This window comes from Aythya ferina (genome assembly GCF_964211825.1).
Source record: "Aythya ferina genome assembly, chromosome: 8".
NCBI classification, from domain to species: Eukaryota; Metazoa; Chordata; class Aves; order Anseriformes; family Anatidae; genus Aythya; species Aythya ferina.
In genome coordinates, this window is record NC_140304.1 from 1,832,787 (window position 1) to 1,857,807 (window position 25,021).

General features: G+C 37.7%; 1 protein-coding gene across 1 annotated transcript in view; it reads right to left on the reverse strand.

The window, feature by feature from the left end:
* The window catches only part of HFM1 (helicase for meiosis 1), a 39,748-nt gene extending 37,592 nt beyond the window's left edge, over window positions 1–2,156 (reverse strand). The window contains exon 1 of the mRNA XM_084527508.1: window positions 180–2,156. The gene's annotated coding sequence lies outside the window, so the exon portion shown is untranslated. The remainder of the gene's footprint in view (window positions 1–179) is intronic.
* Window positions 2,157–25,021: the final 22,865 nt, after the last annotated feature.

Below are 25,021 nucleotides of genomic sequence, written 5' to 3' on the forward strand. Positions count from 1 at the left end.
TGGAAAATATACCATTTGTATATCTGAAACTAATATTTGTATATCTTGGATCTAATTTGGATTAGATGCTGTCATTTTTACAAAATAAATAAATGGTTCTATTATCTAAAAAAAATAATAATAATTTGAATTTACAAGCAGATCAGACTGTTTTTTAATCATTTATGCAGATTGCTTACCTGGACAATTGGACTATGGGCCCAACTCCCTAATGTTAATGGAGGATTCTGAAACATCAGGACCAGAGATTACTGGTTTTAAACATACACATTAATAAAAGTATTATTAATTTAGCACCAACTCTAGGCATTAGGTGTGTTTGCTTTATGTGGTTGCATTGAGGAGTTCCATAGCTCTTAATTTTGCTTAAGGATGGATTCAAAAATCAAAATTCTTACTAAAAGAATGCCACAGAAAGGATCTTAGAGTCAAAATCTTAGGTTCAATGAAATAAATAGTAAAATACTAAATCAAGTTCAACATTTCAAAAATCCCAATAAATGAAAAATCCAGTGATAGATAAACCTACAGCAAACCCATATTCCTTACTTACAGAGATAAAGACAACACATTTTTTTTGCTCCAGCATTTCATCAATAACATGAAAAAAAAAATCTTTTAGAGTGCATTGCAAATAGAATTCAGGTTTGCTTAATTACTGTATACTGTCACTTGTGAATCAAAATTTAAAAAACATTTTTCTTCCACAGAGCTGTAAAACTTCAAAAATTCCATAGAAATGTTTCAAATTTAAAACAGAAAACATTTCACAATATGAGCAGAATATAATGAACAGCATATAATCAGAACTGTGACTACAGCGAGGAAGATGGATTCTAGAATTTCAAACAAACAAAAAAAAGTCAATGCACCCTTTACAGCCCCTGTCAGAGCAAGTTTGTAACACTGCTGCAAATCTTTGCCATTCCCCAACACCAGACTTTGCCATTTTTCCCAACTCTACCAGCAAAGCTGACTCCAGCAGGACTAGCATTAGAAAAAACTCTAACAAAGCTGGTTAATTCCGCCACCATTCTATGGCACACTTTAAATGCCTGTAATCTAAAGCAGGAGTTGTCTGTTTGGGGTATCAGTAGTGGCAGCAGAAAGCATCCATCAGTCCCATCAAGTTGCAGCTACTCAGGCAGTAATCATCTGTGTAAAGGGCCACTGAAGAACTAACAACCATTCCACCAGCTCTAAGGAACGGTAAACACTATTCACCAGCATGAAATGGTTTTCATACCTCAAGTAGAGAATCTACAAACTATGATTACACAACACCATTTACATATTTTGTCTTTATGCTTTCCACCCTCAAGCAGTCTTTGTTATTCATGATTATTTCAACTCACGGGCCCTGCAGGCCCCCACTCTGTACAATACTTTATTACTGTAGAATACTTTATTCTTTGACTGACTTCCTTAATTCCAATTGTTTTATGGCTTAAATGAAAATGATACAACATGCCATGGACATCCCAAGAGACTGAAAAATTCTGGTTTAACACTCCTTTATGCAGTTTTGTATTTGTCCACAGGCTGTCAATTAGGACACTCCCCTCAGAATCCTGAACCAAGAAACTGTGAAAAGTCTCTGGCTTTTCTACCTTAAAATAAATAAATAATAATACAAGGTCTCCAAGAACATTTTTTTCATACAATTTTTTCTATACAGTTTGATAGCACAGGGAAAAATGCATATTCAAGACAGCATAATGAGATGTGTAGGTGTTTGCAAGAACAGCACCAAATATTAATTAATAAATAGATGTTTGTCAGCCCCTGTAAGGAAAGACCTCTTGTGCATCTCCTTTAAGAAACAGCTTACTATGGGCGCGTGGGGTTTCCTTATTTTAAGTTTCCCTCCTAAAACCCAGCCCTCTCCTCAGACCACTGCGTTCACCTCAGCCTACTCTCTAGGCGGCGCCAAGTGAAGGTCTGCACCTCCAGGGACACCGACCCAAACAAACTGAAACCGCTCTCTCCCAGCCATGGACCAGGCGCCCCGGAGGGGCAGAGGTCAACCCCCCCTCACAGCGCTCCCAAGCCCCCAGCCACGCTCCCTCTCCCCAGGAGCGAGAACCTGTCAGAGCGCAGCCCGCCACCCCACACAAAATGGCGGCAGCTGAGCGGCCGAAGTCTGGCCGCGGCGGGTGCTCGCTCCAGTTCGCGGAGTCATCGCCCCCCGTGTCCCCCCCCGGGCCTCCAGGAAGGCGGGCAGCGGCAGTACCCGCCCGGCCGTGTCCCAGCACCGCCCCGGGGAAGTCTAGGTCCTGCTGCAGCCCTACACGGGCCGGCAGCGGACAGTTCCTCTCAGCCACGGCAGGGGCTGCGGTTTCCCGCTGGTACGATATGGCAGGCCCTGGGCCCGCTCAGCGAGGATTGGCCGCTTTCTGAGGTGCGGCCCGACCGGTACCTCATGCAGTACCCACGTGTAACCAATGGCACAGGATGAGGTTCATTCTCCTTAAAACGGCAAAAAAAAGGAATGTTGCACGCTGCTGGTGCCAGATTTATGTCTTGTCCAAAGACAGATTTATCTGGAATTATTCTCTCATCGAGAAGTCCTCACTCTTACCCTGGTATAAATTATAATAGGCGGCTGATTTCTGCACCATATGACTACATTATCAAAAGGATTCCTACAGGCTACAGAAATGAATAAATAAACCGAAAATATTGATCCTTGAAATATTTTCTAGTGGATTTCCAAAACCCATTCATATACATACTTGCTGCTGCACTAGAACAACAAAAGTGCCTCAAACAACTTACATGAGTTGAAACAGTATCATGTAAAGTTTTAGAAAATGCAGAAGTAGGTTGCTATTATTTTTTCACAGAAATACTGCAACTTAAATTCTGGACTTGCCATTAGAACGTAGCTTTTGAACTAGTAAATTTAAAATAAATTGCAGAACTGTCTCAGAAAGACTAAATTTTAAGCTGGTTCAAAGCTTCATGACATTCAACAAATACTATAGAGGCAGCTACTGTAGATATGTATTTCCTCATACATAAATAGATGAAAAGGAGACATAAGATTTTCTCAAATATTGATTTTAACATAAATAATTTCTACTTAATCAACTTTTTTTCTTTTTTTTTTCTTGAAAATATTAATTTTTAACTTGCCATTTCAAATTCTTAGACACTGTATGTTTACATAGCATAAGTATATTCTCTAATACTATGTAAGCCCAGGTGAACTAAATACGTGCAGGAAAGGTTATATTCCTTTTTATAATTCTATGTATATGAGTTTTTCCTTTATTATTAGTTATTACCTATTATTTGATTCATATCAAAACCGTGTCATATTACAATATGCCAAAATTTACACCACGTGTTTAGATGCTTTAATCCAACTCCCTATCTAATTACTGGGCAGAGAGCCAAGGGTAAGAAGCATTTCACTCCTACTTCCAACATGACAGGATCTTGGCCAGCACAGAATAATAATAATAATAATAATAACTTAAAAAAAAAAAAAAAAAGAAAAAAAAAAAAAAAGAAAAAAGATTTTAAGATAAACAGCTTAGAATACAATCAGGATTGCTAATGAACCCACTGTCTGAGATTAAATTTTAAAGCCACTAATATTATTCACTAATTTAAATAAAAACAGAGAAAATTTTGAGGACAACTCATTTTATGCCTATAAATTCTGAAACCAGAAAGCATTTTTACTTCTTACAATTAGAGAATGCCTTCTTCAATTCTGTCCTGAGGCAATTTTCCATCTTAGTTCACAACATCTGCTTTTAGCTGACCAGACTTTAAAGTTTAAAGTGATAAAATAAACAGTTCATTTTTTAAAGCTATTTTTTCTTCAGTTCCCTTCCCTAGGTGACATCTCCCTCAACACACACACACAAATCACATAAAATATATAGCAAAGCAGTCTCTCAACAGCTCTGAGACAATTTAATTTTTGATTTCCCCCAAGCCTAACATCTGATCTTCCATATGTTTTGAGTCTTTCCAGATCATAGAGATCACATACTAAGGCATAAAACTCTGTGTTCTGGAGCAACACAACTAGAAAATCAAGAACACCAGACACTGGTCAGTGATCCGTATGATAGCAGAATAATTTTCATACTTACTAGATACAAATCTGTTAGAAGCTTCAGTTTTCTCCAGAACTTACAAATTGAGCAAATCAGCTATGAACAAATTAAATGCAGAAAAGCGTCAAGATATAAGTAGGATGACAATTGTCATTGTCATCTCTTAGTTTCCTTTGTTCGGCTTTATACACAATTTCAGAGATGTGACAACAAAGCACTGGTCTCTAAAATATGCCCTACCCCATAACTGAAATCACTGTGAAGTATTAAACTGTATTATTTTTACTGTATGCTTGAGATTGTGACGATGATTCATTTATTAAAGAAAGTATTGTAAGATTCACAATTAAAAATATATATATATTTGCAGTTATAACCTTTTTTTTTAGTCACAGACAGGAAATAAAAAAGCACAAACTAGATTGCCTAGATGAGGAAAAAGCAGAGGTGAATTTCTTCCATTTTGTCTTGTTGAATTGCACTTACAGACTTGGCCCTGATGTTGCACCCTTGCAAAAACCTAAACATGAATAACTTAACTCATGGAAGCTGAAGTTACTCATGTGCATAAGTGTTTGCAAGACTGGGTCTTACGAGAGCTAAATGCAGCTTTCCCTGGAAGCTGGCAGTACTGGTCTGCATGTCAGCCAGAGGGTATCTCCCAGACTGATACAAGGTGCTGCTCCCCTGGGTCCCAGCAAGCCGGCTGCTGCTAGTGCTGTGCCCCTAACATATGCTTCCCCAGGAAGTGTAGTTCTTGAACTCTCATTTGTATGTGGCTAAATAAAATATATTTAACGTCCTGTTTTTCATGATGAAAATGTTCTTATCTGTACTTCTTTACTTTTGTTTCCCTTTTTCAGTTTCTTATCCATACATTTTGTATTTTCACACATGAACTCCTCCTACTGAACATGTCAGACTAGCCACCAAGGACGAGTTCCATTATGTATAGTATTTGCATCTTACTTCAAATTAACAAAAGAAGCACATTCCACATTTACAGCTCCACCCTGAACAAATCTCATCATGTACAAACACGTTATTTTATGTCACTTAGTATTTAGAGAGATTAGCAATTTTGCACATAGACAGAAGAGATGATATCGAATATAGATTTTACAGTTCACATAGCTGATACTTTTTAATGTTTATACATTTAATTCATAGGCTCAGTTGATAAAATGCGTTTTACCCAGAGGAAATTAAATGATTAATGCTGGGGTGATATTTGTTCCTTCGTGGTATACTTGCTAGGAGGCAAGTCATTTCTGTTTCCCTTTAAAGTAAAACATACAGAATGTCCCACTGATACAGTGTAGGTGGAATCAGCTTTTGTATAAACGAAAAAATAAACCTGAAAATTGTATGTGCGACCCCTGTTTTGGAAAGTGACTACTATTTTCATCTTGTCAGTTCCAACGTGTTGTTTTTTTTTTGTTTTAAAAGGTGGAAGAGAATTGTCATTTCTAAAACTAGATTGATTTTGTTGAAGTCAGATCTTAATAGAAGCAAAAGGTATAACAAAACTCTTAATTTATTAGCTTTTTGCTCTAAATTGTTATGGATCAACAAAATATACGACTATGTAATGGCTAACATCTGGATTCCAGGTTCTGTGACAGTTTGTTCACTTTGATAAGATTTCCTGCCAGTATCATTATTTGGTTTGGATTCAAAACTGCAATATTATCACTGAGAAAAAATTCCAATACTATCTAGCATTGAATGATTCAGAAGATCCTGAAAACTAATACATTTATAGAATTCTTCTTTATCTTAACTGTATTATAAAATCTACAGATTTTTCCTAGAATAATTTTCTCATTTGTAACAGAATATAAACAGTTGTAATAAAAATTAATATAATGAATACTCCCAGTTCTGCAGCAAGTTTTCTGCAGGAACAGAGAATTTAAATGATAATGTTTTCTTGTTGCAGTGTGAACCCTATTTATAATTTTATCAAGCTAGTTCCTTGGAGAAAATACAGTCTTTTTTGCCCATGTATTGAAGTAATAGGCACTGTTTATTAATTTTGTTTCATGTACAGTTTCAGTAATAATAATAATAAAAAAGGCCACATTCAGAGTAGTTTTCAAAGGTCACCCTGAATCACTGGATAAAGAGGAATTTTTCAAATTATGTCCAAAGTGCTTATCTTCCAAATCCTCATTTCTACAAATATTTCTTAATAATACTTACAGAACAGCAAATTCTGAGTTTGTATTGTAGCTGAAAGCCTGCTAACTTACTGCTGCTCATTAAACTGCTAAAAATATATGTACTATGGAAAGAAGAGGTCTGCAAAACTTAGCATGTATATGTCTGATTCTTCCTTATGAAAATTTATGTTCTTGATTCTGTGTCTATTTAATTTTCTTAGAAAAAAAAAAAAGACAAATAGCTACTGTCCTTTTGAGATACTCATCCACACACCGTTGTCTTCAGAAAATAAACACCAATGCAAAGACTTCTAGAAAAGCTATTCCTATTCACTTTCTTACTTCCTTGATCCCATTCCATTACTAAGCTTATTTTGATTAATGTGGAATAAAGGTCCTGAAACACACAAAATATGTTTAAAGCAGCAGCTTGATCAATGTGTAAGAAGAATTGGGTCCAGTCAGTATGGTTAACAGCTTGATATAGTCAGGTCTAAGACGCACAGTATTCTAGAGATAATTCTGGTTGTTTTTAACCATCTTTCCTAAGATGACAGTCTGCTTACTCAGTTATTTCTAATAATCATCAGTACCGTAGCTATGCTGTGCATTTTATGTTAAACAACAACAATATCCCAATTAAATTTCTGCAGACTATGTCATCAGAACACGCTATAGATCCTTAGCTTTTTCAAAATAGGCCCGTGTATACAGATTTTGTTTGATCTCTGGTTCATGTCAGCCTGATTTTGAAACATACTGTACCTAGAAAGAAATTTCTTTATGATGTTAGTCATCAAGAATGTAATCTGTACTGATATAGTGGAAAAGAGTTCATGCAGTGATCTTCCTTCAGAAATAAAGTTTACTCTTCTTGGACCATAGTGGAAAGCATGCATTTCTCAAAGTCTGCATTTTCTTCCACATTTATTAACTTTAATGAACATAAATAACATTGCCTTGAGCCTTATGACTCTAAATTTAATAACTGGATGCTTCCTAATGTAATAGTATTTGCCAATAACATCATTAAAAGGTTGAATGCAAAACAGTACAGTATACAGCTACCAATCTGTAGTCTACTCCTGAGCAGAGCTCCAGGACATTATTCTAATGCAAGTAATAAACAATAGGAAGTGCAAGAGAAGTATTATGTATCCTTGCAGATAAGGGAAGCAACATCAACCCAACCCTCCTGACTCAGCACCAGATACCAGAAAAACATGTGAGTTTTACAGCAATTGGACCATATTTGATTTAGGAATTGTCATGACATGGGCCTTTGAGAGGTGTGAGGAAACTGTACTGTTGTAAATGCAGTAAGATGTCGATATTATAGTGCACAAAAGAATGGTGTAAGTATGTAATATTAAACTATTTACTACTTTGAATATTTCATCATAGTTATTGGGTTCACTGGCATACTACAGATCTATGCAATTCTATTGCACAAATCTTGAAAGAATTTGAACAGAACATTTTTTTCCAATTTAACCAAACTTATACCTATGTAAATTTCATCAGGGTTATATTTTTAGACTGAAAATCCTTGTGAAGGAAGTGTAATTCACAACTTGATAACAGCGAGTGTCTTAAATTCTGCAGTGCAGTAACCTGTACAGTTCATCATTCAATTGAGGCACTTGGGACCATTGTACCAGTTCTGACATGTTATGTTCTCAAAAAAAGAAAAAGGAAATTATAAGAAAAGCAGCAGAATTAAAAGGTGGAGTACACTTACATTTAAGAAATTGTCCATCATCAGATGCGTTTGTTCCAAGCAAACCATGAACTGTGTAGTGCAGAGCATGTCAGGAGTAGGCATTGTATCAGATTGAACATGTTCTGGGAAAGTTCCAACTAAAAAGTAAAGGCAAGGACTAAAGCTTAGGGACTTCTCACCATCTCAGAAAACTTTGAGTTCAAATTGCTACTGCGCTTTGACACAAAATGCTGAAGATGGTTTACACACACTCAACTTATCCTCAAAGTAGCACAACAGTTTTGGTGACAGTGGAGAGCCTGAGATACCACCATGTTGCAAAGAAAGAGAACTTCTGTCACACTACATTTTTGATAAAAATGGAAGAGGCAGCAAAGAACACAGTTGAAAAATGCAGTATGTCAACACACAACCAAAAGAAAGAGTTAGAAATGAAACACTTTTATAACAAGTGACAATGATACAGAAAGTGGGTGACAGCATTTCAAAGTCAAGACATTCTACATACTTGTTGATGTGTTTACAACATAGATGAAAGAGCACTTTCAAGATTTCACAGAGAAACACAGGCTGACACATTGATGTTGATTAAGTTTTTAAAACATCTTGTATAAAGCTATGAAGAAAACTGCAATTTACATATCTAGTCCAGCTATTCACTAATCAGCCCCATCACTTCCTAATTTAGATCATATAGATTTACCATTTAATTTTTGCAAGATATTCAGAAGAGGGCATATATTTAAGTAAAGATGAATTGGTCAGTGGATTGAAGGCTGTAACTACAGAAGAACTGAGGATGTCATAATGCTGTATGCTGACAGCTTCATGTCTTTTCTGCTGTAATGTATTTTATGTGCTTTCTACTGGAATGCCCTGTTGAAAGTTGAAAGCCTTAGTTTTCAGTTCTGGAGAAGTCTTGGAAACTTAAAGAATCTAGCAAGTTGCTACAAAGCACAGTAGTGTTCTCAATTCCATTTTTCCAAACAGCATTGTTATTACAGCATTCATCCAGAACCCTTCCTTTTGTATGAAGCAATTTAAATCCACATCTCCCACTTTGATTGAAAACTCCAAGTACTCAGTTATTGGGTTTTGTGGTCCAGGCCTATCTTACCTCTTTCATGGTAAAACCATTTGAAATGGTACAGGATAATTAAACCATGAGAGAGTGCATATATGGAAACATGACTGTACAGCTCAGGAAAATCACCTGAGAGTTTGGAGACTCCTCCAACCAAGCCACTGCATTCCCCTAGGCTACAAGCAAATACAATCTTGAGCTCTCTTGTCCAAATGTTTAATTAATGCAAAGGAGTTCAACCAGATACCCACTGTAAGTATGCAAAGTATGCCTAGTGATATTAGTGACATTTGGATCACATTTGCAAGGAGAACCAAAGGGTCAAATCAATATTTAAAAGTCAAAAATGCTATCACATTCTAATAACTCCAAATTGCAGGAGTGGATTTTATGTAACTTTAAAAAGCATTTATTATGAAAGAAACAGAAGATTAAAAACTTCTACCTCAACAAAATGCTTTTGCAAATCATACTAACTTATAAAAATTAGTAAGATCAGGTCAACCTAAACTGTTATTGCAACATGGCAAACTTATATACAAAAAGAAATCTATCTCCGGTCACCTTATTTTTGCTCGTTTATTCTCTTGGCTTTTGCCTCTGCAGAACCACAGCTGTAAGACCAAGGAGGCCACATGAAATCTCCAACACAAACTCCTGCATGTAAAAACACATTGAATTTCACCATCACCACCTTTTTAAAAACTTTTCCTTTTCCCTCTGCCTTTTTTGTTGGTGTTGTTTTCTCCAAACTGTGACCTTTGGACTGTATTCACGGTCTGTGCATAGACTTTGGAAGTGGAGGGATTTGAGACAGAAATATTTCCTTGGGCAATAGAAGTGGCAACAGCAGGAGTGCCAGGGAGAACAAAGTGTTAGGATAAATCTCCTAAAAAAAAATCACAATGCCAAGCTATTCCTCCCAGCTACTGCATGCATATGGGGAAGAATCTTAATCACCAGTGCATAAGGAATAGAATATAGATCTTCAGAACTTAGAGTTAACTTAGGTAAACTTACGGTATTCGTTAAAAATAACAGTAATTTTGAAAAATGAAGTGCAAGCAAAAGAAATGCACTAAGGTGTTAAGACACAATCCCAGTGTTGATACGATTTTAAAGCACTTATTTATGGTGCTGCCTATCAGCAAACTGCATCTGACAGCTCTACTGCTCGTGTCTAGCTATTTTTTTCGGGGATGCCATAGGAGAGCAGAGACACAAGGCAATTATTGTGATGAAGATGAGATCTAATAACACAATAACAGCTGCTATAAAACAGTGGACATTGGATCAGTAGAGGAGGTTTACACAACAAAAGAAAGAGGTAACAGGAGACCAATGGCAGTTTGCAATGGTCTTCCACAGAGCCTTGCTACTTTGTTATCAGTTCAGGGTGTGTGTGTGCTATGTGTATTTCAAGGTTTGAAAGGTGTGTCACCTGATCCTTCCTATCTGACACAGAGTATAAAACAAGCATCCAGCGTGAAATACAGACCAAAATGAATTGGAAACCTACAAATGCACACATGTATTACTATTTACAGTTCTAAGAGCAAAAACAATTTTTGTCATTAAACTGCTGAGTAGGTCTCACTACTTATCAAATTTCTATTAGGTATTTTTTTTTTATTGCTTTTTTTTTTTCTTCTTTTCTTTCTAAAAGCTCCATCTCAGGGAACAAGAAAGCAGCAAAACTCCTCCTTAGAGACCACCACTGCTGCATGTCCAGCTTGAAATAAGTATTTTAAGCTTTACCCCTTTTCCAGATGTACAATGTATTCCTGAAATACAAAGACATTCAAGAGCTCCAATTAATTTCCTCGTAACTGTGATCTCACTACTCTAGTAGTGCAGCATACCCTTTTTTTTTCATCATTGTAACTACTGATTCCATTCTTGACTTTTGTGAAGTCCACAGGCATTATACATCTATAATAAAATAAGCATATGATTTTAAGACACATGATAAAAATGTTAAGCTGTTCCTTGGTTTTGTCATTATATTTGGAAAATTTGGTACAGAAAACAAGATGCTTGAAAATTTTATCCTTAATAACATTTTGCTTTACTTTTCAAAACTGACATCTTTCTGTTGAAACCGTTTCAGAGGATGTGGCCCAGTAGGGGGACATCATGTCAACTCTCCAGACCAAAAGGGCAGCTTTCACTGCTGACAGAGGACTGGTAAGTAAAAGCTACTGAAATACCAGGATCATCACCAACGTGACTCTGACTCAGAAATTAAAACAGTGGCAAGGAGAAATAAGATGTGTATTTCCACCTGGAGCTGGTCAAAAAATTGAGTTTTCATCCTGGTAAAATCCAGATACCTCACACTGATTCCCTTTTAATATATATCAGTTGTTTCAAGACTTTTCATAAAAATCTTGGGCAAAGGTGGTATCTCCAAGTGGGATATTCTGATTTTGGTGAAATTTCAGCAGAATATGGCTTTGCTTTAATAATATTTCAACAATTTCTAATTCATTCAGAACAGCCTTGTGAAAAAAAAAAAAAAAAAAAAAAGGCATTCAAATGACATTCATTTTGAAGGTTGAGAATTCCTTTTTTGATTTCAATTATATTTTTGTACATTTTTCCTAGTTTTATGTTTATTGTGGAAATCCTGGCAACGTTATTTCCTGACATCATAAAAACAGGCCATCCTCACCATGATGAATTATTATAGCTATAGAGCATCCAGCATGTATCTGAAGTCATAGACAGTTGAGATTTGCAAGAAATGGTATTTTTATGTCACATTTTGACATTATAGCAAGAACTGGGGAGTAGGGCTTGCTACTTACCAAATTTCTATTGGGTATTCATGACATTTCAAATAACCACAATTCTAAACATCAAAACCCACATGAAATATCTACAGAAATACTGGAAAAGAGAGGAAAAAACTGATACTAAACACAGAAGGAGATACTGCATTTGATTGCTACAATTGTTGCATTAAAGTAAGCTTTCAGGTTAGTAAGCTACCAGTTCTTAGGAAAAAGACAAAATATTTTAGTCATATACATCAAATTTCTCTGGTTTAAATAGAATTCCTTTCAAAGAAAGTTGCCGAGAGATTTTACCCTGTTGCAATGCTCTATAGTTCTAAAACACTGGATGGAAATAGGACTTCAAGGCAGCAGAGGGGAACATAAGCTGAGTTCAGGAGCTTTCTGTGATTCTGCATCCATTGAATCATTAGTACTTCTGAAACTCAAGAAAACTGGGTATTGTATAAAATAGCTTGAGGGAGCAGCTTCAGAACATTAAAACACAGTCCAGAGGCAGTTTTCTAAAAGAACCCCCCTTTCCACAGTTCTGTCCTCCTTTTTAATATTTTAAGCTGGATGCCTTAAGTGATATATGTATTACTTTCCTTTCGGTATAAAATTTCTATCTTTGATGGACTTCTTTGGTCTCAGGGCCCCAGTGCTGTTGTCTGCTGGGAGCTCCATAACCACTTCTCTCAGCCTGCTGGGACTTTGGCACACCTCAGTCAGGCCCGCTGGAGTCAAGGGTATGACACAGTTTTCTTTGTATGTATTTCTTTATTCTTCTGTATAGGGGTATGAAAGAATTTTCTTATGAGCTGCAATTCTTTGTGATTGCATGGGTAGCTCTTCAGAACTGGAAGTATGGTAGACAAATGGAAAACAATAGACTACATCAGCATGTGTTAGCTGTGGTGAATCACATGCTGATGTTCTTCACTCAGCTCCAAAGTTTTTATTCAGATAATAAGTTATTTCTTTAGCTTTTTATTCTTGAAAAGAGCCTGACAACAGATATTTCCATGAGGGAATGGCCTCAAGTTGTGCCAGGGGAGGTTCAGGTTGGAAATGAGGAGACATTTCTTTCTCAGAAAGAGCAGTCAGGCATTGGGATGGGTTGCCCAGGGAAGTGGTGGAGTCACCATCTCTGGGGGTGTTCAAGGAAAGGTTGGATATGGTGCCTGGGGACATGGTTTAGTGGGTTGACATTGGTGGTAGGGGGACAGCTGGACCAGATGATCTCAAAGGTCTTTTCCAACCTTATTGATTCTATGATTTCTATGATACTGTCTTTACTCTTCATTAATTGATGAACCAAGGGTTTAATTTTATTTCTGTTATGGTGATATAAGCAAGGAGTAAATACAGAGTTGTCCACAATGCAAAATTAGCATAAGATGTATGTATAATAAGAGTAGCAGAAGCCTGAAGTTTTGTGAAGGGAACAGGAGTTGGCAGGTTTTAAGTTTTTTGTTTGTTTGTTTGTTTTTGTTTTAATTCTACAGGTTAGAGGCAAAGCTTCCTGTGGTTTACAGCTTTAAAAATAATATACGTGATCGAAGTATAGAAGGAAAAATGTTTCAAGCCAAGATGTCTTCCTGCTTTCTGATTCTGGGACCTGATTCTTCTCTTCATTCTTTTTTACACCACTGATGCAAAAATATAGAAAATGTGAATACTAACATTGTAACAAGAAAAACAAACAAACAACCACAATGCTAAATATTTTTAAATGAGCATTGATGGATGGAATGTACCAGAATTCATAGATTTTAAAAATGCATATAATAACACACTATTCAAGCAATAGTGTGCATATCATGCTTCCACCAAAATGATCTTTAAAGAACTTAATTTTGCTAAAGCAGAATGCAAATATGACAGTCTACTCATAAAAGATACACAGAAGAAATCTACAGTAACTAAAGGACCATAACAGTAACAACAGTGGAATGGTGAAATTTCAGTTGCCTAGAAATGGTATAAGACAATGAAATTTTAGCTCTGATTTAAACAAAACAAAGCTAAACAAAAAAAGGCAAGCTTGCATGTTGTTAGATCATACTGAAAGTGACATTGTGCAACGAGGATTCAGCCAGTGAAGTTACACTGGTGTATGCCAAGGCAAAATTAAGCCCCGCCTATCACATGTTATATATGTGCTGCTGCTTTGCCTATCACATGTTATACATGTGCTGCTTGTTCTCTTTTTTTGTTCTCTACTCTAACCTAATGGTTGCTTCCCTTGTCTGTGACGCTGACTTGATGCTTGGCCTTGTCTTTCCTCCTCTTCCTCTACTTCCTGTGGCTGCATATTACTACTTTCATTGCTTTCTCCATCTGTTTTTCTACCAGCTCCATCCTGAAATCTCCCGTTAAGAAATCTATTAAAACTATCATTGGAGCCATTTGCTTTCCTAATTTGAAATGCTTGTATTTTGACCTGTGGTGGTTTTACTCAGGTGGGCAGCCGAGCTCCACCACAACCGCTCTCTCACTCCCCCTCTCCTCAAAGAGGAAGGGGAAGAAAATACAACACAGAGAACTCGAGGTTTGAGATAAGAAAGGTTTAATTAAAGGGAAAGGGAATGGGAGGAAAAAACAGAGACAAAAGAAGCAATCAGTCTGCGCAGAAGCACAGAGAGAGAAAAAATTATTCTCTACTTCCCATCAGCGAGCGGTGTTAGGCCACATCCTGGGAAGCAGGGCCTCAAATGCGTAGTGGTTGTTCAGGAGGAACAGCCCCCTCCCCCACGAGAGCCCCCCCTTTTATTGCTGAGTGTGACATCAGGTGTTATGGAATATCCCTTTGATTGGTTTAGGTCATCTGCCCCAGCAATGTCCCCTCCCCATCACTTGCCCACCCCCAGCCTGCTGGCTCTTGGGGGCTTGGAAGGAGTCCTGATGCTGTGCCAGCACTATGCAGCAATAGACACAACACTGGAGTGATATCAGTGCTGTTCCAGCTACGAGTGCAGAGTACAGCACTGTGCAGGCTGCTGCAGGGAAAAGGTGACTCCAGCTCAGACAGACCCAACACATGACCTTAATGTTTCCTCAATATAAACACACAGCAGAAACCTTAAAATTAATCAACTAAAGACAAATTTTAATGTAAAAATATGATAACTTTCATCCTCAGCTATCCCCACCAGCTCTTCGTTGATTTCAGGATCTGTTCAAAGCGTCCCTCCTTGTTGTCCTCCATGGATTTTCTTCAGACTTCCTTTTTATCTAAAGCTTGACATTCCATTCCACCTCTCCTTAGGAACTGATTTTTATCAGAGCTACGCAGGTAACAAATGCTACCAAGTAAGACTGCATTCAAGTAATGCTATCAAGTAAGACATGCACCATATGTATTGCCTTGCACTGCATATATACAAATGCTGATGAAGTCAATGGAGAATAAGGTCCCACTGGCCAGTGCCATGCAAAAGTGTCCTGGGATAAACAGCCTGCTCACAACACAAAGTATCTGTAACTGTGACTGGAGTGTATATTTTGGAGAAAAACAAGGTTGTTTTTTTTTTTTTTTTTTTTTTTTTTAAGTTGAGAGGGATTGTTTAGGACACTAAGCCTGTGACTAGAAGAAGACTGAGTGTAATAAGAATACTGATGAAATAACCTCTCCTTTGGCATGAAAGACAGTGTTCATAGGGAAACAGAGTATTACAGTTGTCTTATTTCTTTCCCTTACCCATAAACCTCTGAAGAAAGACAGCCTAAACTGTACGCTTCCACAATAAGATAATGATTCTTTTATCTAGGACAAACACAGACTTCTCAGCTTTCCCCAGCAACTTCTAAATTAAAGCTGTGATGTTCTTGTGATTTTTCCCTGATTAGCACTATTCACCATTCTGTCCTTTATTAGCTTTACCAGCATTGTTTAAGAAATTAAGAATCCTAGACTGGTTTTGCCATCCAAAAAAAACTTTTTTTTTTTTTTTAAAAAAAAAAAAAATCCTTCCATCCAATCATACTGGTTTCCTATTTCTTATCAAACCTTGTAAGATAATCCCTGTTTCTGACTGACCCTTTTTGTTTTGCTACTAATTCCAGTTAGCACAGGGACAAAAGAGAAAATAAAAAGAGAGATGATTGTTATGACAGCAAGCAACATTTGAAGAGTACCGTGGACTCACACAAGTGTCAATTTATTACCACATTCGTGCCAAAACTGGTAACATCTCAATGCCTCACTTGTGTGGAGTACACATGCTAGCCACTAGGTAGCTGACAACTGTCATGGACAAAGTATGATCTGTCCCCATTGCCTCTGTCATTCTCCTTTCAGGGATGCTAGTAGAAAGTTGGTTTCCAGGTAGACAAAAGAATTAAAATACCTCTCAATCTTTGCTGTTGTTTAAGCTGGTAAGCAGCTATGCACCACACAGCTATGGGATAGAGGAAAGAATCAAAAAAGGTAAAAGGCCAAGAACTTGTTGGCTGAGATAGGGACAGTTTAATAATGAAGAAAGAGAAGGAAGGGAGGGAGGAAGGGAGGGAGGAAGGGAGGGAGGAGAATCAACAAAAACCCAAACACCACCACAAAGCCCAACCAACCAACCAGCACCACCACAAAACAAACAAAAACACCAATGAAGTAGGAAAACAAAACAGGAAAAAAACAAACAAGCATTGAACAACATAATTCCTTTCCACCAGCCAAACAATGCCCAGCCAGTCCCTGAGCAATGACAGCTGCCCTGGCCAACTCTCTCCAGTTTTATTGCTGAGCACGACGCCATAGGGTACGGAACATGCCTCCAGTCAGCTGGGGTCAGCTGTCTTGGCTGTGTCCCCTCCCAGCTTCTTGTAAGCTGAGGAGCTTACTCACTGGCAGGGCTGCATGAGAAGCAGAGAAGGCTTTGACCAGGTGTAAGCACTGCCTGACACCAACTAAAACATCAGTGTTACCAGCACTATTTTCATCCTAAATACAAAACATCACACCAGATACTATGAAGAAAATTAATACCATCTCAGCTGAAATCAAAACATTTGTGAATTAAATTCATTTCCTTTTCAGTTCTCTTAACATTAGATATTTCAGAAATGCCTGTTGGACAGCAAAATATCAGTTTCCACAGCTATGCATTTTGGCCTTGCTGCTTTCTTGAACAGTGACATTATTTTTGATCCATTTAACTCATCATCTCCATATTTGTAGCTATAACAGAAAGCAGTTGCATAACCAGCTCACACATTTCTGTAACTGTGCCATATGGTCCTGCGGTTCGCATACCACAGAGTGAAGAACAAAAATAAAAATCAGAACACAGTCATCCATATTCTGCCCTGGAAAGCTTGTGTGCAAGCCAAACACTCTATTTGGAATACAGCCACACCAAATTACAGCACGAAAATATTTCCTCACCGAGGACATGAAAGACAACCACAAACTCCAAAAACAGGGTTGTGGCTTGAGGAAATGAGGGCAGACTTTTGGAAAAACTAATATACTACATGCCACCCTGCAAAAACATAAATTATGACAGAAAGCTGGCAACCAGATAGAGAAAAGGCAATGTGACATAAGAAAGTCTTCTAGATGAGTTTCCCCACTTATAGGATCATAGAATTACACCACTGGAGGGCTCAAGAAGTTCATTTTTCATTTTTAAATGACTGTTCCACCTATTCCAGATACAGCCATATTTGATAATTTGTACTGTTCCTGATCTGTCTGGAACATGCTCGGCTGTCATCTGACCCAGCAGGGAGTTAACACAAGGAGAAATGGGAAAAGTAGCATGGAGGCAATATCCACCATTTCACATGCTCCAACTCATAAGAGGCTCATCCAAGCCTTGGTGTATGTATACTGTGTTTGACCCTTGTAAAGCAGATACTGCTAGAAAAACTGAGGCTTACCAACCTGATTTCTGATCACTGCAAAGTGATCACAAAGGCACAATACCTGACTATGCTGAGTGGAAGGTGGATGTGTTATGCTGCCTGCCAGAAATCCCAGACCCTTTCCTCATAAGTTTCTCCACTGAAATAGTGATTCAGCTGGAGAAACCTGAGGATTTGGACTTACCCAGTTTCTTTTCTAATCATATGCCACCTATTTCTACATTTTCATAGACTGGAACTGGGGATGGTTAGAGAAGAAACTGAGCAGGCTTCCCAGATCATTGCATCATTGTCCTCCTTGCACTAGAGCATGAAAAAGGGCTTCTGCAGTACTCTGACACAAAGCTACGTCTGTTAAAAGCACAAAAGCCACAATGAACTTCAACATTTTCCTATACCAGCTCACAGAAGTTATCACTTCTTCATGTGACCAGAAAAGTTAGTTCATCACAGTTTTCCATATCATAACAATTAAACTTGTTTTCATCTGTAACTTGTTTTCATCTGTAACTGAGAGTAAAGAAAAAAGAATAACAGATAATTTTCTTTAAAAATAAATGAAGCTGTAAAGTTGTGGCAAACTACGCACAAGAGAATTCATCCTTGGAATTTAATATAGTACAAGCTCTGCAGTGCACCAGTACACACTTTAAATAATGCTTTTCCAAGGCACATAAAACTTCCCTATTAATGAAAGCAAGCAAGCAAAGAAACAAAACCCACAGTAGGCCATACATCTAAATTAAGTAACTATTGCCACTACGGTAGCAGGTACACATTACAATAGTACTGGAGACAGCTGACTGTAGGTATGACTACTTTCAGTATGAGGAGACTACAAGAAATTAACTGCTTTTTTTCAGATTTTAGTATTGTAGCCCCAAGGGAAAACTGAAGTGACAGAAGAATGCTACAAGTGTTTCACAACATAGAATAGATAAGGAGGTGAAGAAGTAAAGGAAAAAAACAACTCACATGTTGAGATAAGGATAATTTAATTAAAGGGAAAACATATGAAGGAAAGATTATTATTAATTAAACAATTTAACTAAAGGGAAGAAAAAAAAAAAAGGGAAAACAGAGGGGGAAAGAGAAAAAGCAAAACAAAACAAGTAAAGAGTATGTAGAAGTGCAGAAGAAAAAAAATTACTCCCAACCAATGAGCAATGCTTGACCACGTCCTTGAAGCATGGCCTCAACGCATGTAGCCAGGGTTCAGGAGGAGGACCGACGTTTTCACAAGAGCCCACCCCTCCCCTCTTCTTCCTTTTTCCACCTTTTATTGCTGAGTGTGACATCATATGGTATGGAATATCCCTTTGGCTGGTTTAGGTCAGCTGCCCTGGTGATGTTTCTCTTCTCACTTTTTGCCCACCCCCTTGGAGGGTTAGAGAGAGGCCCGATGCTGTGCCAGCACTGCTCAAGCAGCAGACACAACACTGGTGTGATAACACTGCTGTTCTAGTGCCAAGTGCAGAGCACAGCACTGTATGGGCTGCTGCAGGGAAAGTTAACATCCCAGCCAGACCCAGTACATTTAGTGGTGGGAGTCAAGAGGAATACCCAGCGTGGGCAGGGCAGAGCAGGACCTCACCAGCCAGGAGCAGGGCAGGCAGGTGGGCTGGGCAGGGGAAGCCAGGAGCAGCCCCAGCACCTGCCTGATACCCCAATTGGGCTGGGAACAGTCCAAGGCCAGGCTGGGACATCAGCCCCCAAGCTCTGCCCAGCTCTGTGGGGCCATGGCTGGGTAGGGCATGTCTGTGGGGAGCTGAAGTGGGGTCCTGGGCAGTGGGCAGGCTGGGGGAGAGGCCCCAGGTGGGGCTGATCAGAGCCATCTGGACCTGATCCCTGAAGCCTGGCAAGTATGAATGTACACTTCAGAAAGGTTTCTGTAATGAGGAAAAAAAAAAAATCACCTTAACAATATCTCTGGTTTTCCTCCTTTTAGAGAGCTAGGAGTAAAATTCCCATCCATTTCAGTACTGCAAATTAGCATCTATTCCCTATCAGGAGGGGAAAAAAGGAACTGTCTCTGAATTTCCGGATCTCAGCTCTTCCTTTCAGGCATTCAGAATGATTTTAATGTTTAGATGAAACTCATGGTGCAAGATCTTGCACTTACTCTTTCAGTGGGTGAAACTATGTAACTGAATACTTTATGAACATTTTCTGCCCTCATTTGTACTTCTGCTTCCAGCCTTATTAGAATATTTTAATAGTTTACAGCTTTACTTTCTAAACATTTACATGCTTTTTTTTTTTCCCCCAATGCTTTTTTCCCCCCAGTTTTCAGCCATGCAGGATCAAATATACCAAAATTAGTGTGCCCCTCAAGATTATTTTTTCTCTCCTTTTACTACTCTTTTTTGCAAATAAAGCTTCATAACAGAATTTGAGTCTATTATCAAAAATAAAATTTTTGGCTTATCAGATGTCTCTAGACATCAGAATTGCTTTTCTTGCCTATAGTTCTGTCACAAACATCCCAGCAAAACAAAACAGATGTTTATACTTATACTACTGTTTTTACTCTGCTTATTGTGAACAATTCTGAACAATATTGCAAATAGGCAGCAAATACATACTGTTGAAGGAACAATAGCAAGCTTCTGTTTAAATGTTTTAGCTAGTATTCAACATGTAGAAGATTAAAGAATCTTGAGATAAAAGTTAACTGTTAACTTTTTTTTTTTTTTTTAAATTAAAGTCCAGAAATGAGTGCTACATTACTGCTACAACATTGATTCTTCAAAAATTAATACAGTGAGTACTTGAGGTGTAGCACTTTCAGGACTTAGTGTTATAATTAGCAATCGAATCTGTGGTTGTACAGACTTGTGTAAAAAGTGCTTTTTGAGGAATTTCATAAGGGTTGGACTAGATGATCTTAGAGGTCTTTTCCAACCTAAATGATTCTATAATTCTGGTCATGTGTAAGGTGTCACAGAATTAGTGTACAATTAAATTTTGCTCTGCCCATAATAACTATGCACAGCTGAAAATTTTTAGAACATTCTCTTCCTCACCGATTCTATCAACCAATACAGGATCCTTCAGAGTAGTTGCAAGTAATTATTGAGGAATGCTCATTGCTGTTCTTCTAAACACACATATGCCTATCTAGCACATGCTGCTAAGCAGCACACAACCCAATTCAATGCCTTCATAAATGTTACATGTTTAAATTTAAGTGCATACATAAGTGCTTGGTTGCATGAAGTCTAAGACAGCTTACAGGCCCTTATTTCACATGCAAAAAAAAAAAAAGAAGAAAAAAAAAAGCTTCAAGAACAATCATGTATACATTTACAGGTTAATTTCTCAGTCTTGCTAACTGTGATGTTGAAAGCCTTCCAAAGGACATGCTCCATGGTCTTGCTTCCACAGAAACAGTAAAATCAGCACTTGTCTAATTGACAAGGTCAAAATTCAAGCAAGCAATTTTTCCCACAAAACATCTCCAGCTGGCTACAAGAACTTAGGCAGCCTGGATTTACTAGATGACTTCTAATTTAATACATTACTACATTAAATTACTACTGTAGTTTTGCTACACTGGATTTCAGAGGTGCAGTTGATGAAACTGAAACTCTACTTGGATTACAGCACGTAGCAATAAAATAAAACTCTGTGGGTTGATCTGTAATACTCAGCAGATATTTCACTTCTGGCCTTTTTGCCTTAATTTTTCATTGGTTTAGGTCATCTGTAGGTACTCAGGTGCTATTGTATGATAGAATTGGACATCTCACAACTGTATTATTCTGCGTGTTTCATTCTTCAAATCTCCAAGGACAATTCAGTGCCAGTATTTTCAAAAGGTGTCTACTTTAAGAGCAATATACATACCTAACTCTGATAAAGCAATTTACAGAAATTTCATTTAGTCTCTATGGATTGCTCTGATTTTGCTGAAGAAAATACCCTGGATTCCTGAAGTCCTCCTACTGCACACCTGAAGAAGCCGATGTCTTGGCTAAGCAGATCACCAGGGAATCCCTTTTCTGCCAAAACATAGGCAGAACACAGGACTCAGTGCTGGGGCTCAGCCTTACAGGCAGTCTCATTCACAGCACTGGTAGAATTGATTTCACCGCAGGAGTGCTCCATGGTCTGTGCTTGAAGGGAAAATTAAATGCTGGGTATTTAAACGATTGTTTAAAGGCCAGCCACTTTCAGGCTGTACATTGTAATGTCACATACAGAGTTATCCTAGGTCTGGAGACATCTCCTCTGCGCAGAAGAGAGGTAACATTTTCACCACGCTCATCTTTCTTAGGCATCCTTTCATTATTTAAAATTATTTTGGTGTGTGTGATCACAAAAAGGTATTAAATTGCTTTGTTTGTTTCACAGACAGTTCTTGGAACATAGTGACAGGGATGAGTTTAGTCCATTTTCCGGAAAGTGCCTCTACCAAGGAGAAGTGCACAAAGAAAAGTGTATTTCATCTGTATATCCCAATGTTACCATTATGATCACATAATATCTAATTATGTACTCCATAAATCTTCATATTTTGTTATGAAGCTCATAATAACCAAGTCTGATAAACAGATTCTCTCCCCTGGCCACTACCAGTTGAGTAGAAAAAATACTTATTTATGAAGCTTTATTAATAAAATGTGAATAATTCAAACAGCTTCTTCAGTGAAGAAACAGCAGTAGAGTATATTCTTATTTACATATAAATGAAATGATGCTTTAGTGTCAGAGTGAAGAATTAAATAATAAGAATTTTTACAGTGCAATCCTGACAGCCTCATAAATATCATGGTCATAAGTTGCAGTTTCCTAAAATCTCATTTTATCTTTTATTACAAAAATACGACCAAAGGGCCAGGTCCTCCTCATTTTACATGTGTGAATATTCCCAATGACAACACAGTTATTCAATAAGTGAGGTTACTAGATCAGCCTTATGTCAGATAGTGGAGCAAAAGCAAAGTGTTACCTACATATCTATTAGGAGAACAGAATCTCTCATTTAACCATGAAAAGAAACACCTTATATGTTGGTAAAATATAGAGAAGGACAAAGAAAATGTATACTTTCAAACAGATGCTCCAGATAATGATAAGATAGAATATGAGGAAAGAAAGAACACTCAGCTAATATGCACGTAAGATACCAGTTTTCCCTTTAGTCACAAAGGTATACCATTTTGGCCAGGCACAGTATTCCTGTTAAGCTGTAAGCAACCTCAGAAGTTGCAGAAAACAGAAGAACATTCAAATTACTTTAAATGGATTGTTGCTGATGGAAAAAGCCTTAATTATGTCTATTTTAATTTTGCCTAAAGGCTGGAAAAGTCTCTGAAGCATAACCCCAGACCAGCTATGTTGCTTTGCTTTTGGCTGTAGTCTCAATCATTTGCTGAGGCACATTTGATGAACTGACCCAATAAAAGACTGCAGTAGTAGAGTATGGATGAAATGCATTCCTCTAGGTGGTAAATAAAGGCAAGGGCCAGGGATACTACTTGAGAAACCGCTGAGATATTTAGTAATCTGAGCAGCTGGGACAAGAAGTGGGTGCAATCATCTCCCCATTATCTGTAAGTGGTGTTTTTCTATGCCACAGTGCTCTGCAACTGGGACAGGATAGTCAAAGATGGGAAAGGCATACACAGAACGAAAGGCTAGATGTGGGGTGGAAGTAAGAAAAGAATTATTTATTGAGTTCTTGGAGAGCTTATAAATACAGAAATTTATTTATAAAGTCTATGAAAGAGGGACTACTGGAGTATATAGTCTGCTGTCCTGTAAATTACAGGCAATTGTATTTAACCCAATTAGCCCTGAACTGTGCTGTCCTCAAACACAGTATAGCTTGTGTTTAGCTAACTGCGTGTTCCAGGAAGGCACTGAGTCCTGATCTGAAAACACCAAGAGCCCAGAAATCAACCACATTATTGTCATATTGTGGTACTGAACTGGGTACTGAAGGCCAACGCTGTTTGAACTTGCTTGATTCCAGCTACCATGCATTATTCCTTCTTACATCACCCTGTGGTAAATTCAAAGGTCCTTATATTCAATAATTCTTTCTGTGCGTGTTATGTATACGCTGTTATAAACTCACTTTTCAGTATTTTTGATTCAGTATATTTTTAGTTCTTCTGTTATACGTCATTTTCTCTGACAGAACATCCTATAGCTCTTTTCTGTACTCATTTCTTTTTTTTTTTTGTATCCATCTTGCAACATGAGCACCAGAACTATAAAAGCCATGCCTGAATCACTCTCTGCAATTTATACATAGATGTAAAAATTACCACCATTAATATCTGCACTCTGTCTGCACGTCAAGGTTTGCATGGACCCTTTGTGCTACAACATCACACTTGGAACCGGTGTTCATTTACTTGCCGTTTGACTTACTAGTCCTTTTCAAACTTCTTCATTACTTAGGACAACCTGCATTCATTTATTCTTAGGTGTATGTCTTCTGTTGACTTTATGAAAGCATACTTTATTTTAATGGGACCCAGTTTATGAAAGGTCAAGAATTCCTCTGCATCTTTGCCTGAGGTAATTTTTATGTCTATTTTTAACTCACTCTAAATGGGCTGCAGAGGCTGCTATATTCCAGTACATTTTCTGACACCACAATAATTCTTGACATTTCAGATAGATCTAACTGATCAGAAAATACTGGCACAGACAGTCACTGCCACATCCTAGTGCACTATTCTAGGGCTTCATAGCATTGTGAAGTACTCATTTGCATGTGAGAGCAAAGCTGGCGATCTCAGCTTTCAAGTAAAATGGTTAAGGTATGGAAATGGAAAACGAAAAACAGGAAAAAAAAACAAAAAACAAAAAACAAACAACCTTTAGTCCCATGGTTTTCAAATCAATCTCTTCATGTTAGTGCAAGACTCATGAATCCTGAATGATTGAATTTGACAGTATTCCTAAAGGGCACAACAGCATGAAGAGATTTGTCTCAACCTGGTGCTAAAGAGAGAAAAATTTGCCATAGAATCATATTTCTTGACAATAAGAGGAATTAAAAATTGGGAAGCACGTGACATTTAAGCTAATGAAGATTGAATAACACATTTAACAGTCCATACTAACATTAAAATAGAATTTTATATAAATATATATATACACATACTGCCAGGACAGTAATCACTTGTACTTTTTCATTTCTAAGTAGTTTCTAATTTCTCATTCTAAGTTTCTAATTTACAACCAAATGGTCTCGGTAGCAGGGAATGTAAGGATCTCCTACCTCTATCTGTGCTGGAAACATCCATCAATTATCCTTCTGGATACCTCCTGGATCTCTCCTGTCTTTGTTTTAAAGCTGGAGCATA